Source organism: Sceloporus occidentalis, unplaced genomic scaffold (genome assembly GCF_023333645.1).
Source record: "Sceloporus occidentalis isolate IW3139 unplaced genomic scaffold, rSceOcc1.0.p SCAF_9, whole genome shotgun sequence".
Lineage (NCBI taxonomy): Eukaryota > Metazoa > Chordata > Lepidosauria > Squamata > Phrynosomatidae > Sceloporus > Sceloporus occidentalis.
The window spans coordinates 9,710,508-9,727,791 of NW_028316989.1; the positions used below are offsets into that span (position 1 = coordinate 9,710,508).

Genomic DNA, 17,284 nt, shown 5'->3' on the forward strand with positions numbered 1-17,284 from the left:
AGAGATGAAGGCACAAAATCTGGGGGACAAAAAAAGTGCACATATGGATAGAGTTGTGGTATAAAGGGATGAGGGAAGATCTGCTACAAAAATGTGAAAGCCTACCAGCAAAGAAAATCTTGAAAAATACACCACCAGCCTTTAGTAGACCATACTGGGCTTCTATAATGTTGTTGAGTTTCTTTCTTTCTTTCTTTCTTTCTTTCTTTCTTTCTTTCTCTTTCTTTTCTTTCTTTCCAAAATCGTTTACTAAGAGCAAACAAGTATGCAACCTTTGAGCAGAGTGTTTCTCATCCCCCTCTAGTGGCTATTTTCTATAGAGTATCTAAAATGATAATTCTGGTAACTGCAGCTGTAAATGGACCCACCATTTGGTTATTTTGTAACATTTGGGATAAGCCAGTGTAGTATAGTGGTTTAAGCATTGGACTAAGACTCTGGAGACCAGGGTTTGTATACCCCACTCAGCTACGGAAACCCAGAGTGACCCTAGGCAAGTCATACTCTCTCAGCCTCAGAGGAAAGCAAAGGCAAACCTTCTCTGAACAAATCGTGCCAAGAAAACCCCATTATAGGTTCTCATTTGGGTTGCCATCAGTCAGAAATGACTCAAAGGCATAGAACAAGAAACACATTTGGGGTCTGCAAAAAGACACCATTAGCCCACTACTACTATTGGCTTTTTGAACCATTGACTCTGCATTTATTAAGAGCATGTTTCAAATGTTGAATATACAAGAGGAAAGAAAAGGCAATGAAGTGTAGTGCTTTGAGTGCTGGACTAGGACTCTGGAAGACCTGGGTTCAGATCCCCCACTCAGTCTTAGAAACCCATTGGGTTGTGCAAGTCATATTATCTCACCCTTAGAGGAAGGCAATGGCAAATGTCCTTCTAAACAAAATTTGCCAAGAAAATCTGTCATAGGTTTGCCATAAGTCAGAAATGAATTGAAGGCACACAACAACTTGTGAGAAAGAAGGAAGAAATGTACAGCGACTAAGACAACAGAAATACCGAAGTCTTAAGGCACCTTCCTCAGTGGATCTGATATGGAGCAAAGAAATACACACACGCATAACATTCACTGTATGCACTGGATATATGCTCCATTGTAAAAAAAAAAAGTGTAATATTTTTAAACAGTTGCTTTGTTCTGCAGTTCTTCACTCTCTTCTCAGTGTGCTCCAGGCCTCTTTGACCTTGGGCAGCATTCAAATTTCCATATAGTTGAAAAGATTTCCCTTCCAGAAAGAAGAAAAAAAATCAAGGAGGGAACAGGACAGATACACTTTGTGGTCTGTACAAGGCTATGATTTATGGGATACAAGAGGGCTTTGCTCTTGCCCCAAGAGCCCATGCCTCTACTACTTGGCTCTGAGGTGGAAAGCAGTGGGGGGACAGACAGCAGAGTTCAACTTATGTACTCCTTGAATAGTCACCTACACCTCTCTCATGTGACAGCTCTGGAATAAAGCACACATTTTGCAATGAGAAGTTCTAGATTCAAACTAAAGCCATTTCAGTTAAAACAGGCATGGGAATGATGTGACTCTCCAGATATTGTTGGACTAGAGCTCCCACCATGCATCAACATTGGCTACTCTGGCCAGGATTGCTAGGAGGAGTTACAGTCCAAGAACATCTGACCATATGATTCCAGCCCCTGAGTTAAAAGGATCAGAATGACCAGGGCTTCTCACCAAGTCTATGGAATGCCATTGCAGAAGGATGGGAAAACCTTGGCTCTCCAGATGTTTTGGGTTTCATGTGCTACAACCAGGAGGTTTACTGTTGCAGAATAGGGAAGTTGTTGTCCAGAATAATGGAAAGGCAAAGATTCCCCAGCCCTGGAATAGACAGTGGTTGATTAGTAGTTTGGCTCCGTAGAAAACTTCTCCAAAATGTTTGGGATCAGTAGATAACAACAACATAACATGTCCCTGTTAGCTGATAAGATCACCTTTAGAGATATAGATCTTAAGGTTTCTGGCAGAAACCCAGACTGAGGCATATACCACACTGTCTGATTTCTGCTTAAGACAGTTTTCCCTCTTAAATCTTTCCTTCTACTTCAGAATTAGGAAACTTAGCTCTGAAGTACTCAAAGCAATCTCGAGCCCCACTCCACCACCACCATGTTATACACTCATGGAGAACAGAAGTTACCTTCCAAAATAACTCAACAAATCACACTTAGGTTATGTCAATCACCACCTCATATTGCAGTTTATTTTGATTCCAAGTGCTGTGTGTGTATGTGTGCATTTACACACTTACATAGTTAACGTTTTTGGCAGGAACTGCAATGGGGAAATAGAAAGGAAAGGAGGGTGCTAGCAGGGAGCTACGCATGTCTCTTATATACTTCAATATGCTGTATAAAGTAGCTAAAAGTTTCTCCCCATACTATCCATGTATGTAAGAAACAAATGCAGTGTTTAAAATATGCCTGTAGCCTGGTGTTTAAGATTAATTCATTACTCTAAAGTTCATTTAAAGTTACATTGACAACATTCTTGCACATTTTATCCAGAGTATAATTCATCCCTCCATCCTTGCCGGTAGTCTCTTTAATCACACTGAATCACTTCTTGTTTTGTGCCTTTAAGTCATTTCCAATTTAGAACAACCCTAAGGCTCTTTCTTTCTTTCTTTCTTTCTTTTGACAAGATTTGTTCAGAGGGGGTTTGCCTTTGCCTTCTTCTGGGACTGGGAGAGTGTGACTTGCCTAAGGTCACCCAGTAGGTTTCATGGCTGAGCTGGGAATCGAACCCTAGTTTCCAGCATCATAGTCCAATGCTCAAATCACTACACCATGCTGTCTCTCCCCACACTGAGTCCCTAGTTCAAAAAAGAAAAAGAAAACAGGAATTACCCAATTCTTCCCATAGCAGCTACACCACTACTCCCCGTGTTTTCACTATCAACTCACCATCCCAATCCTCGGTGAAACCCTCAGAAGGCCCTGGTCACTTTCACTGGGGCAGGCACCTAACCTGGTGGAGACATACTTCCCTTCGAACTATTGAAACTAAAAATGCTTTCCTCTTCACTATGTCAGTTTAGCCATTTAGTAAATTATAAATCTTTGATTTTAGTTGAACACATCTTTTGTATGCATTTAAAGGGGTTAACATTTGTATTACATTTAAAAGGATTCAAAGCCCATCACTACACTACAGATCTGAGGATTTTGTAGAACAGAGATCATGGCAGTTAAAGTGGTGTCAGGCCGCTTTATTTCTGCAGTGTGGATAAATCCTATAATTTATCTCACCAGTATATTGGGAAACAAGTTAATATACAGTGAACATCAAATTAAAAACTTGAAACAGCATCAAAATAAAATAATATCTAGAGGAGCAGAGCCTTGTAGCACCCTGAAGACTGATGTATTAGGATATAAACCTTTGTGGATTATAGTCCACTTCATCTGATGCAGGGAGTCTTATCCTCAGTTACAGCTGCAATACACACATTGTGCTGGTTGGGGACAATAAACAGTGAGGTCAGAGGGAAATGAAATACAGAAGGATCATTAACACTGTCCATTCACAAAAACAGTTGTTGCTGATTATCACAAATATCCTGGCACTGAATAAGCCAATGAACACATGAGCCCTGAAAAGGCAAGGTTCCAGATCATGTGGAGCAGTGCAATTCAAATTGCCCCTCTTAGAGTTTCACTATAGACCTTACCCATAGATAAAGGATGGCCTGGGGCAGAGAAAGTAGAACTATATTTGTGTCCCTTTCTCTGTCTACCTGCTATGAGAAGTGGAGTCACTGAAGGTTTGCTATGAGAATAAAATATGAAGCAAGGAGAGCCAGACAGAACACCTGAAGAGGAAAGAAAGATAAACAGAAATCTCCTTTACATTGTGGATCTATCAAACCCAATACAGTTGACACTGATTGGCAGCAACGTCTCAAGTAGGAGTCACTCCCAGCTCTACCTGTCGACATGAAAGACTGTAACTTCTGCAGGCAAAGCAGATACTCTGGCCTCGGAGTATAAATGTAGACACATTTATACACATTTCACACAGTAAAATAAACAAACATCTATTTCCCTTTTCAATATTCCAATATTCCAAACCTATATTCAACTCAAGAATAACACTACTCTTAATTTCTATCTTTTCAGTGAAATAACAACCAACCTTTGCTCCCATCACCATTAGTTTCCATTTGCTACCTAATATGCATTTATTTTAGCAAGTATGTTGTAAGCCTGGGATGGTGTGCATAAATGCACATGCCTGTATGCATGACTAAGGGACAGAAGTTTCTTGTTATGAAGAGCATTCACATGACAGCATGTGGTTCGAATATCAGTGGTGCAACATATTCATTCCAGGTTTTGTTGTGCACGTTAAAGTAGTCATCCATTGTGCTACTTGGTTCAGCACACTGGACAGCTCTTTCAACACATGGACTAAAATCTGAAGCAGATTCACTGTCCAATGGAACTGGAGCCAGCAGCTGTTCCTGAGGGCCAGGCTGTAGATGGTTGTGTCTGAACCAGTGAAGGCCTGGCCTCTGAATCTCTAAAGCTGACATAAAACTGTGGGCTGAGGATGCTGTTGGGATGCAGCTCCATCTTTCCTCACTGCATGCTGGGAAGATCTGAGGAGAGTGGGACTTGAAAAGACGTGTAGAAGGGCACAGATAGCATACCCTTGCTCTTACATGCTCAAGTATATGTTGGATGCAAAGCATTTGTGCAAAATCTACCTTCAGAAAGAATTGTTCAAAATTCTTAAGAACGCAAAGACGTCAGGTCCCTTAGAACAAGGGAATTTTTTGCTTAAGTTACTCCTTTGGATGCCATATACCTGGGCAGTGCTGAATAAATCATATCCTACTAAACTGTTTTAATGGTTAAATTGCTGAAATGTTTTGATTGTTAAGTGACTTAATGCATTTTGACTGCTTAAAATATTCCTGGTTGTTTTAAACAGGAAAAAATGTTCAAAATATTTCTAATTAATTAATTAATTAATTAATTAAATGTGAGCAAGTTCTTTTCTGCAGGTACTCACTTGAATGCTTTGAAGACCAAAATGCAGAGAGAGAGAGAGAGAGAGAGAGATGCAGTGGATGAAGTCTTTGCTGACAAGGCTATAGATCTCTGGATACTGTTGGACTCTAATCCCCAAAAGCCCCAGCAAACATGTTCAGTGGTCAGTGGTCTAATAACTGAAGAGCCATAGATTCCTCACCCTCAACTAGAGAGCCACTGGTTTAATCCCATTCATGCAGGAAGCCAGTTAACCAGCAGTTATTAAACTCTCAGCCTCCAGATGTTTAGCCTTCATCTTCGTTGAGTCCCAGCCAGTATGGCCAATGCTCAGGAATTGCAGTTTCCAGAGGTGCCACCTAGCATGCCAATGCTCCGGAAATATGGGAGCTGAAGTCCTAAACATTAGGAAGGTCAGAATTTGAGAACCACCTGACTAGATGACCTCAACTCTGTGCATAACCTACTTCATAGGGTTTTTGCGTGAGTAAAAGGCACTACTTATGCATAGCCAAGGTCTTTACAGAAGGGGTGATGACCATGCAGCCTTCCACATGTTGGGTTGCAACTCCCAGCCAGCCCTAGCCAGCAGATCTTTGTGGAGGAGGACATCAGTCCAGCAACATCTGGCAGACTATCGCCTGCTTTAGTCCTTTCTTCCCAAAGAGATGGAAAGAAACATATGTAAGAGGTATATAAATTAATATATTATTAGCAGCCACATTGGACTTTCATTCCAGAAAAGCCTGTGGGCACAGTTGCCATTCTGTGCCTACAAGTCTTTCCCAAGTTATCATGGGGCTTTCTTGGCAAGAATTGTCCAGAAGAGGTTTGCCATTGCCTTCCCCTGAGGCTGAGAGTATGTGACTTGACCAAAGTGACCCAGTCAGGTTCATGGCTGAGCTCAGACTCTAACCCTGGTCCCCAGAACTGTAGTCCAACCCTAGTCAGTTTCTCAGTCCATCTAGCTAGGCCAAAGCAAGGGGTCCTCTGACTGCTCAACATGTTCCCCCCACAAACACAAATGGGAAACATGGCAGGGTTGGAAGAAGAAAAAGGCAGCCAGCCAGACAGGCAGACCATCTTTGCTTGTGTGTCTCTTGTTCTTGTTGTTGTTTTTAATCACAAGCCCTACTTGTCAGCTTTTCTGTTCAGCCCCACCAGGGACCAAGCCACAGGCAACCCTCGCCTCCCATTTCATCACCTGCTTACTCCAGATGTTTTTTGTATGGTTTATTGCTACTGAAATGTGTGAGGCAAACCGGTTTTTGGAGTTAATCAAGTGCAGCTTTCGAACCCTTTGGAAAGGGAACCACAGTCAAAATGGTTGTGACATGTAGCCAAAGCCACAGGGGACCAGACACTGTCACCCAAATGCCACTGAGGTTCTTCACTGGATAAACCAAGGCTGCATCCAAATTGGAGAAATAACTCGGTTTGGGCCGCTTTAACTGCCCTGGCTCAAGGCTATGGGATTCTGGGAGCTCTGCTCTGGCCCCCACAACATACTCCAACTCCCAGAATTCCATAGCCTTGAGCCAGGGAAGTTAAAGCAGTGCCAAACCGGGTTATTTCTCCAGTGTGGATGCAGCCAACTTGTAGGGTTGTCAAAGGCAAAGGCGGGAAGGGCGCTTTGGGAAGCCCCTCTCATCCTCAAGGGATCCTCAAGCAACAGACCCCTGTTACTGTCAATATTGTGCTGAACTGAAACTCCGGTCGTCCAGCAAAACAGGCGTCTCCCGACTATTTCGAAGTACACAACCCGATCCGAAGTAGGCTTCCTCACAAGTTAAGCTCAAGTGGAGTCAAGCCGGGATATTTCTGCAGTGCGGATGCAGGCAGCACAACTGGAGGGGGGGGGGGGCTACTCTACATCTGTATAGTTCACACGAACAAATTAGGAAAGGTTCTCTCCTTTCCTCCTTAGTTTGCAAGGACCTTTTTTTACCAACGCCAACAGTCTGTTGTCTCCTGAGGTCTCCTCCGGTGGAGGCTCCCTCCACTTCTAAAGCATCCCCGCAACACCCCCGCAGGGTAGGCCCCCCAAGTCGGAAGGGAAACCTTTCCCAGGCAGAGCCAAGCCCCGGCAGGAAGGGAAGGCCAAGCGGAGGCTTAGCCCCGGGGAGAGAGAAGGGCAGAAGCCACCATCCCCTTTCAGGCTGCCCCCTCCCCCCCCCGCTCAAGGCCAGAGGATCCTGGGAAGAGCCTCCTCTGTTCCCAGGTTTGCCGAGCACTGAGCCAGGAGGGCTCCAGGTGGAGGGGGGTGCTTTGGCAGGAGCAGCCCTGGAGGAAGGAAGGAAGGAAGGAAGGAAGGAAGGAAGGAAGGAAGGAAGGAGGGAGGGAGGGAGGGAGGGAGGGAGGGAAGGAAGGAAGGAAGGAAGGGGGAAGGAAGGAGGGAAGGGGGAAGGGGGAAGAAAGGAAGGAAGGAAGGAGGGAGGGAGGGAGGGAGGGAGGGAAGGAAGGAAGGAAAGAAGGAAGGAAGGAAGGAAGGAAGGAAGGAAGGAAGGGGGAAGGAAGGGAGGAAGGAAGGAAGGAAGGAAGGAGGGAAGGGGGAAGGGGGAAGGAAGGAAGGAAGGAAGGAAGGAAGGAAGGAGGGAGGGAGGGAGGGAGGGAGGGAGGGAGGGAGGGAAGGAAGGAAGGAAGGGGGAAGGAAGGGAGGAAGGAAGGAAGGAAGGAAGGAGGGAAGGGGGAAGAGGGAAGGAAGGAAGGAAGGAAGGAAGGGGGAAGGAAGAAAGGAAGGAAGGAAGGAAGGAAGGAAGGAAGGAAGGAAGGGGGGTAAGGGGGAGGGAGGGAGGGAGGGAGGGAGGGAAGGAGCTGGGAAGGAGCCCCCCAGGCTGCCCCAGCCTTTCCCCATCCCTTCGGGCATCCTTCGGCCTCGGCCTCCCTTCCAGGGACAGAGCGAGGCGCCTCCCTTTGTCTCCTCCTCGGCAGAAGAAAGGGCCAAGCTCTCCGGGCCGAAGCAGGAGGAGGAGGAGGAGGAGGAGGAGGAGGGGGCCACGTCCCGAGAGAAGGCAAGGGCTGCAAGTCCCCTCCAAGAAGCAAGAGAGCCCTCCGGAGCCCCTTTTCTCGGGGAGGCAGCCTGGCCAGGCAGCGGCCAGGGGGTCCTCCGAGCCCCGGAGGAAGAAGAGTGGAAGGGCTTCCAGGGACCCCGGAGGGGAAAAGCTCCGCCAGGCAGAGAAGCCCCAAAAGGAGGGCGGCCATGGAGGACGCGTCCGGGGAAAGGAGGACCGAGTCTCAGGGGAGTCCAGGGGCGCCTCAACTGCCAGGGCTCCATGCAATGGAGCTCTTCTAACGCGCTCTCAAAGCGCATTATCTCCCCAGTGTGGATAGACTCTCAGGTAGAAAAGGTGCGCTGTTTGGCTCCTATTTCGCTCCCATTCACAGGGGAGTAGTTTACCTGAGAGAAGGCTATTATCCTGGCCCTTCTGCCCCGGAACAACTGCCCCAAAGGCCTCCCTCTTTCTCTCTCTCTCTCCCTCTTTCTCTCTCTTTCTCTCTCTCTCTCTTTCTCTCTCAGCAAGCTTTCCCCTCAACTTTCCTCCCCGGAGCCCTTTCCCAAAGGCGAGCTTCCCCCCCTTCTCCCCCTTTGGCCCATTCCCAGAGGTCCCAAATGGAGGACCCTCCCAGGAAATGGAGGACGCGAGACACCGACCCCAACAAAAGCCACAAACACCCCGACAAATAGCCATGCTCTCCGAAGGGAGGACATGGAGGACAGGCCCAGACAGAAGCCGAAAACCTAGTAAATAATGTCATCTGATTGAATAATAATAATAATAATAATAATAACAAAATCACATTGCTGATAGTAAAGCCATGCTTCTTAGGCTCCGAAGGCGGGAGAAAAGCTGGAAAACCTCGTAAATAATGTAATAATGTTTAATAAGGAGAACAAGATTTACTCATAGAAAATTCGCCCTTCTTTAGGCTCCGAAGGGAGGACAGAAGGCAGAAATGGAGGACACGTCCTGGAAAAGGAGGACCGAGCCTTGTGGGCCCCTGAAAAAGCAAAGGGACCAAGTGTCCCGAACGTCAAAAAGGAGGACGAAACACCTCCGAAGGGAGGACGATCCCAAGGGAAGGCGTCCTGAGACAAAAGCTAAAAACGAGGGTGGTTAAAGAGAAAGAAAGAGAAAGAGAACCCCGAAGGAGGATGGAATGGAAGAGGAGGAGGAAATGGAGGACGAAAAAAGAGGACCGAGTGGGTCCTATTCGCTTTTCCCGTCCCAAAGGCTCTCCCCAATCCTCCGCTCCGGTTGGGTCCCTTTTTGCCTCCAAAAGGGACCCAAAAGGAATCTAAAAGGGATCCAAAGGGGATAAAAGGGAACTTAAAGGGACCCCAAAAGAGATCCAAAAGGGACCCAAAAAGCGACCCAAAAGGAAAAAAAGTCAGTCAACCTCGGCGCCTCTTTCTCACCCAGAACCTGAGAAGAAACCCAAAAGAGCGTCTACTTTTAATAGACCCACAAACCAGAGCCCCCTTCTCCTCTTGTTCCGTGGCAGGGAATAATCCGGGTTGAGAGTGTTTCCAATGCTATGGAATTCTGGGAACGGTGGCTCTCAAACACTCTCAACCTGGATCATCCCCCCCAGTGTGGCTGCATAACCCCAAAGTCCCTGAGCCTGAGGAAAGGAGGGGGGATAATGCACAGGCTGCATCTCCTCTGCTCCTCTGCAAGAGCTGCTGCAAGAGCTGCAACTGCAGCCTCTGCGCTGGCTGCCCTCTCTCTGCTTGGAGCGCAGCGCCCGCCCCTGAAAGCCTTGCGACGGCGCAGCGCCTGGCTCCCCTGAATGACAGCTTACCTGCATGCCAATCTTCATCAGACTGACACCGGCCTGACAGCGCAGCCTATACTCACTGCCTGGCCCTCCCGCGCGTCAGGCAGGCCACGCCCACCCTCAGGCCACGCCCATGGACACGCCCCCATCCCTCCTCCTCCTCCCTGTGCGCGTGCACGACCCTCCCCTCCCCTTCCCCGGGAGCGCGCGCGCTCCTGCCTTAGCCATTGCCAAGCAATCCTGCAGCCCGGTTTGTCTCCCTCTAGTGGACCCTCTTGGAATGAACGGTGGAAGCGGAGGAAAAGAAGCCTTACACTTTATCACACGAGGGTTAAAGTGGTGGCAATGCAGGGTCATTCAGGGCTTTAGAGACACTGTTATTGTTATTATTATTCATTATTATTATGCTTTATTTATATAGCACTGTAGATTTGCACAGCGCTGTACATACAAACAATAAAAGAGATGTGAGTAAATCTGCCCATGGCGTATTGTTTGGTTTTTTGCTTCTATTTGGTATCCTGAATGTCCTCCATTCTGAGCATGGCTTGGAGCCAAGAATTCATACTTAATGACAGTGTTGTGAGGTTTTTGTTTTGTAACATTATACAATTTCCCCCAGAATGTCCTCTTATTTTTGCAGCGTCCTTCGTGGTGAAGACCCCTGGCCACTCTGCCCTCCCAACCTCCTAGGGTTGGTGCCACCCCACAAAGCAAAATGGACATGTTAAGTCCAGTTGCCAACTGCTATGTAGCACAATGTGTGTGTGTGTTGTGTGCCTTCAAGTTGTTTCCGACTTACGGTGACCCTAAGGATGACCTATCATGGGGTTGTGTTATTGGCAAGACGCATTCAGAGGAGGTTTGCCAAGGCTTTCCCCAGAGGCTGAGAGTGTGACTTGGCTAAAGTCACCCAGCTGATTCCATGACTGAACTGGGAATCAAACCCACATCTCCAGAGATGTAGTAGTCCAAAACTCAGACCACTGTGCCATTCTAGCTCTCACAGCAGACTTTAGCCAGAGCTAAAATTGACAATGTTCGTGAAAAACCTCCCCTGTTGATTCCTTCTTGCATCATTGGCAAGCATGAAGTCATATTATATTTCTGATGGCGGGATGACACTGTCTGCTCTTAGCTGCAAGTGCCAAAATTGTTTTGTTTCTCTTGTGTTATTATGAAACAGAATTATGGGAGAGGGAAATAATATATTCTAGTGTGAAGTCGAAGGCTTTCATGGCTGGCATCCATAGCGTTTTGTGGGGTTTTGGTGCTATGTGGCCATGTTCTAGAAGAGTTTATTCTTGACGTTTTGCCAGCATCTGTGGCTGGCATCTTCAGGGTCATATATATATATCCAGCTCTCTTCCATGCCAGCATTCTCTGAAGATGCCAGCCACAGATGCTGATAAAACGTCAGGAAGAAACTCTTCTAGAACATGGCCCCGTAGCCTGAAAAACCCACAAAAAGCTATATGCTTATCTCAAGCTGGTTCTGATGAGCTGCTACTTCCAACCAAGCATTCACGCTGAGGAGGGATGATGGGAGTTGTAATCCAGCACCTCTGGAAGGCAGTCAGTTCAACAACATTGACACAAGTTTATCAGCAGCAGATTTTCTTCATTCAGTCAGTTCTAAGTCATCCTTTTCTTTCCATATTTTCTTTCCGCATTAAAAAAAAAGCTAAGTTTTTGCCAATATGCAAATGCATTTAAATTTAATTAACAATTAATCTGTCAAAAGGCACACAAATCAATCAGTTAAAAATTCTTTAATCAGTGACAGCTCTACTCCAAATCTTTAGTGTTATTATTAAAATTCTCTAGAAAGATTCATTAGGCTCAGAAATGCAAGTGAAAAAAGGAGGGCGGGAAAAGAAAAATCCTGGATGCTTTTTGTGCTGCTTTGGATACATATAATTTACTCCCTCCTCCGTCTCTCAAACACCCCTTTTGCAGGTGCTATGTTTCCCAGAATCCCATAGCAGTGAGCCACGGCAGTTAAAGTGATGTCAAATCGGATTCTTTTTGCAGTGTGGATGCAGCCCCTGATGAACAAATGGTCTGACTTACTGGGGTTATTTAAAGGTTTGCATTGTTGGCTGTGTGAATAACTGATGTAAATAGACCGGGGATAAACTGACATGAAACTCTGCATGCCTTTGAAAGCATTTTGAATACATCCACATCATCGATTCCATCTTTATTTGTAGTGTTGGCACATGTGAGCGGCAGAACGCACAGAGAGGCACATAGTATGAACAACAAAACTGGATTGTGTGTGTGAGATTATTCGCATAGTCATGCTAAAAAACAACAATGTCCAAATAAACCGACTCTAGTCTGAAATTGTGACTCCCGTGATAATGCTGATGACAGCTGATGGGAGCTGTAGTCCAAAAACGTGTGGAGACCTGCACATTCTCCTCCTCTGTAGTATTAGGTGGCTTCCTAAGGAACTAGTTTACCTTCCTCTTGGTGCAAACCAACTCCGTTTACATGCTGCCTTATGGACAGCCTTCTGAAAAGTATGGGACAACATTTGATTACAGAATCCCTGATATCCTTCTCTCCCCATCTACATAACATTACAAGGTACTGTTACTGTCTTTGAAAACAAACTACAGTTCGCAGACTCCTTCAGCCACTATGATCTATATCTGTGCTAGCCGAGGCATTTTGGAAGCTGCAATGCATATCTTCCAACTATCCTGGGTTGGCAGAGAGAGTCCTAATTCAATTTGAGATAGTTTATTGTGCTAGCCAAAGGCCATGACAAAAAGCTCTTTAAAATACAAAAAAAACCCACAAACCAACCCCTTTATGATAAAAAGTACAGGAATACAAAAATACAAAAGGCACCGCATAATTTAACACATTGTGACCCAAAGATGTTGCTAATATAAAAATAAAAACCTTTCAAGTTATTGGTAAACTTCTATGCCGCCGTCATAAAAATCAATTTAGTGGCCATTTTATTTAAATCTCTCATTCTGACGTTTTTTGCAGCCAAGGCAAAAGGAGCCACTTTATAGTGGTGCACACAGAGGTGCATCCATGCACATAAACACTGAGGCCCTGTGCAGTGCTTGGTCTACCATGTTTATGCAGTTCCTCTCACAAATCCTTGCCCACTGCCCACTGTAAATGTTCGTTTGTTCAAAATCTTAAATCTCCGAATGTTCTTCAAGGATTGCTTTGAAATTTTGGCACAACGTTCCATTCGAACACATGCATGTTTTTATATACCTAATATGCTTTTATATATAGATGTCACACCTGTGACAGGTAAAATATGTGTCTTTTGAAAAAGAGCGCCATCTGTTGGGCGTAACAGCAACGCACCCCAAATGGATGTGCCATTTCAATTTAAGAGATTGCAATTCCCAATTCAATTGGCGTTTGCAATCACCATCAACAAAACTCAGGGCCAGTCTTTAGAATTGTGCGGTTTAGATCTAGACACGGATTGCTTCTCACATGGACAATTATATACGCTGAGTGTCGTAGAGTCGGCAAACCAGACAATCTTTATATCTACACAGACAATGGAACAACAAAAAATATTGTACACCTGCAAACATTGTGAAATTAAATATTTTAGGAATGTGCGCTTTCTCTTTTCTCTCTTCTGTAGCACCAAGATTCTTCAATGAATGGGATGAGCATCCAAAAATATCATTTTCCATATTCCTAAATATTAATTAGAAAGGTCACAGTACCTTCTCTTTCATAGGGTTGCCAAGCTACCAGGCTTCTTTGTGCGCCTTTGTTGAGCAACTTACAAAGACATCTCATGAAAGTTTACTCAAGAGTAATCCTCATGCTGTTTAATGGGGCTTATTCCCACATAAGTTTGTATAGGATTGCAGCTTGAAAGCTGCACAAGTATGTATAGGATAAGCAGCTTAAAGCCTGCTGCTATCAATATATTATAATTTGGCTGCTTTTGTGTATTGTTCCCATGGTTTTAGTGTCATGTTTTAAGTTATTTTAATGTTGGTTTTTTAAAAAAATTATCTCATTAAGCCACCTTGGATTTTATGTGATAGAAAGATAGAACAGAATCCTTTATGTGGTCCATATACAAAAGCAGCTTGATCTGCGGAAATCTGCAAATGAAGCTGTTCTGGTGATGACATCCCCTCAGGTTTTTCTGAGCTTGGCTCTGTTTCTCACATTAGCAGAATGAGAGTGAGGGCAAAGCGCGATAGATTTTTGTCAGCAGCAATATATTGTTGTGAACCATTCCAAATATATATTACAGTGAATGTTATAATCACACTATGTTATTGTTAACTACTGCAATCCAAAGTATTTGGGGCAACAGCTTACTCTGAAACGACCACTTGATATCCATTGGATTTCCAAAAAAATACACTGCTTGTGAAAATGAAAGCTGCTAGAACTGATTTGTTCATATGGATCAACTGTCTATCTTCATTTTTGATTTCTCCTTGGGGACATAGCTAAGGACATTGTCCTGATGATTATTCACATTTTAGAACTGACCACTACAGTGCTGAGATATGGAGACAAACATATTTCTGAGGATGGTTGCGAAAGCTGGATAGTGAAGAAAGTTGATAGTATGAAAATCAACTCATTTGAAATGTGCTGGAAAAGCATACTGAGAATACCATGGATAGCCAAGAAGACAGACAAATGGATCCTAGAAGAGATCAAGCCTGGACAATCCCTAGAAGCCAAGATGACCAAACTGAAGCTGTCATGCTTTTGACATATTGTGAGAATGTGCCTCGCTGGAAAAGATGGTAATGCTTGGTAAAATGAAACACAGTAGGAAAACAGGGAGATCTCACTACATATGGATTGATTCAATCAACAAAACTGCAGTCCTGAGCTTGTAAGACCTGAGCAGTGAATGGCTGGGGATCTTGGAAGTCTTTCATGCATAGGGTCACTGTAAGTCCCAGTCAATCAGACAGCAAATAATAACAAATATGAATGTTGCTGATGTCTGTAGACCAGGGGCGTAGCCAAGGGGGGGTTCTTGGGGTCCAAACCCCCCCTTCCCTAAGAAAAATGAATGGTGTGTGCTGCTGTGCCACCGCACCCAAGCCCCATTATAATGGTGGCACTTAGTCTGGACCCCCCCCCTTCCTAAAATCCTAGCTACGTCCCTGTGTAGACCAAGCTCTTTCCAGACAAAAGGAGCAAAAGCTTGCAAAAAAAGGAGTCTATTTTTTAAAGTAGACATTTTCTAGCTCTATTCTCAAACCATTTTAAGAGACAAATTTTTCACCTTGGTTTACTTGTACTATTCAGCAATAATACCTAATGACAAAGAGAAAGAAAAAAAGGAGATGACAGACAGCAGTGCCAAACTGTCACAAGGATGGGTTCCCTGGAATGGGGAGACTGCAGCCTTCCCCAGGTGTTGCTGGACTACAGCTCCCACTATCTCTGAACACTGGCCATGTAGACTGGGGCTAATGGGAGGACAACAATTTTGAAGTACCCACAGGTTCCCCAGCTCTGCTCTAATCTTCCAGGTATTCATGGGGGGGGGGGGGGGGAGACTTACAGTAGCAATCTGTCAGAGGTGCTCTGGTTGTGAGTTCCTGCATGGCAGAATGGGGTTGGACTGGATGGCACTTGTGGTCTCTTCCAATTCTATGATTCTGTGGTTCTTATATGTTCTAGGTGAGTCAGTGAGTAGTTTGAGTGCTGGACTCTGGAGGCTAGGGTTCAAAACCCCACTCGGTCTTGGAAATTCACTGGTGACAACCCCCTTGGGCAGGTCACATTCTCTCCACCTCAGAGGAAGGCAATGGCAACCCTCCCCCCCCCCCCTGAAAAAATCATGCCATGATAGCTTTGCCATCAGGTCACCATAAGTCAGAAATTACTTGAAGACATAGAACAACAAACAGCAACACATTCTAGCTATTAACTTCCTGGTGTAACATTTCTATCAAGAGATTTTAAATAGTTGCAATGGCAAGATAAAAGCAGATATGCCGAATAAACACATATGTTAGAGATTTCCCTCTCCAGAAGCTAAATTATTTTGAAACCATCATACAATCTGCAGAAGAAAAAGATATGCATCAGTCTCAGCATCAGAAGAAGCCATAAATTATTTTGAAATCAACATGAATCTGCAAATCTACTAAAAAGGCCTAATGAGTTTAACAGGGTTTACTTTCGGGTAAATATGTATAAGATTCCAGCCTAAAATAGCTCTATCACCCAACTGCACCAAATAGAAATCATTCAATGAGTGTAAAAAGTTTGAGGGTAGAATTTCTTAATGCTGTTAATAATCTGTTTTAACAAGACTTCTTTTGCCACTGGTTTTCCGCAAAGGATTTCAGAAAGAAAGTCCTGTTTAAAAAGCAAGAGCACCATATGGCCCAGTTTTCAATTTTTTAAAAAAACCTTATTATGTGATAAAGAAGAGGAAGGAAGAAAAAGACAACAGAAGGAGCGGAGGAGGGAGGACAAGTGGCCATTTGTGGGCAAAGCCTGCCAGAAGTTGTTTCTCTTTGGCTATGGGAAAGAGGGGGTCAAGCAGATTTTGGGAGGCTGGTGGGATGAAGGTAATGTTTTTTCACCTTCCCTCTTAAGGTTTGTGTCCTAGACATTTTGCTACCCAAAGCACTGTCAGTCTACAGCCTAGGAAGGGCAAGGAAAATTCTCCTTGGGAAAGACACAAGATCTAGAGGTGCCCCATGCTTGGCAGAAAAAGAACCCGCCTGGAGTGGGTTCTTTTTAAGCCTCTGCTGCAGCCTCCATCCCCGAATCTCCCTTTCTCCCGTCTGTATCCCCCTTAAGTTTACAAAAGCTCATGCTGCCAACTTCTTTCTTTAGTTAGTCTCAAAGGAGTTTATCACATGGGAGGAACTTCTCTTAATTTCAAATGAAAAGAAAGTGGGGCCAGAACGCATTCACATGAGTTCGCTAGTTCAGCGAAATTACGTGAATTCGAATTGCATTTGAACTGAATTCCCATTGCCTGAAAATAGCTTACCATTGCACAAAATTGCGTGTGATCACCTCTCATGCAATAACGTGAAACCCCACGATTGCGCTTGGACTGACTTCCCATTGCTCGAAATAGTGTGGTAGTCTATCGTGCAATAACGTTAAACCCCATGATTGCGTTCGGATTGCCATTGGATTATACTTCCAATTTCCCTTGTCGGATAACGTCCAAAGATGCTACAAGATCTCTCTACATATTGTTTAAGTCGGTTTCAGTTCAGTGGAAGTAATCAGACTGAGGCATGCTCCTCTGCTAAAAGAATGCTTATTCCTAACCGTTTTAACTTGTTTTGAAACAAGGGTTAACACCTTGGAAACACCAACTTCCAACAAGCAGCAGTATGGGGTAATATAAGACTACAGCCAATTGCGGCACTTGTGGGATTCACTGCTTATGTGCCAAAATAACCTGGCTAGCTGTGGGCACAATGAACCTGGAGTTGGATGGGTGCAGGCCATCATTTATTATT

The 17,284-nt window shown here is 44.7% G+C and overlaps 1 protein-coding gene across 7 annotated transcripts in view; it reads right to left on the reverse strand.

Annotated features, from left to right (window-relative positions):
- The window catches only part of LOC149306854 (homeobox protein PKNOX2), a 262,919-nt gene extending 253,075 nt beyond the window's left edge, over nucleotides 1-9,844 (reverse strand). For 6 of the 7 annotated variants that reach the window (XM_089537725.1, XM_089537722.1, XM_089537717.1 and 3 more), the window contains exon 1: nucleotides 9,828-9,844. The gene's annotated coding sequence lies outside the window, so the exon portion shown is untranslated. Of the gene's footprint in view, nucleotides 1-105; nucleotides 187-9,827 lie in introns of those variants that run through there. The other variant, XM_089537718.1, reaches the window with a different exon arrangement.
- Between the last annotated feature and the right edge of the window lie 7,440 nt (nucleotides 9,845-17,284).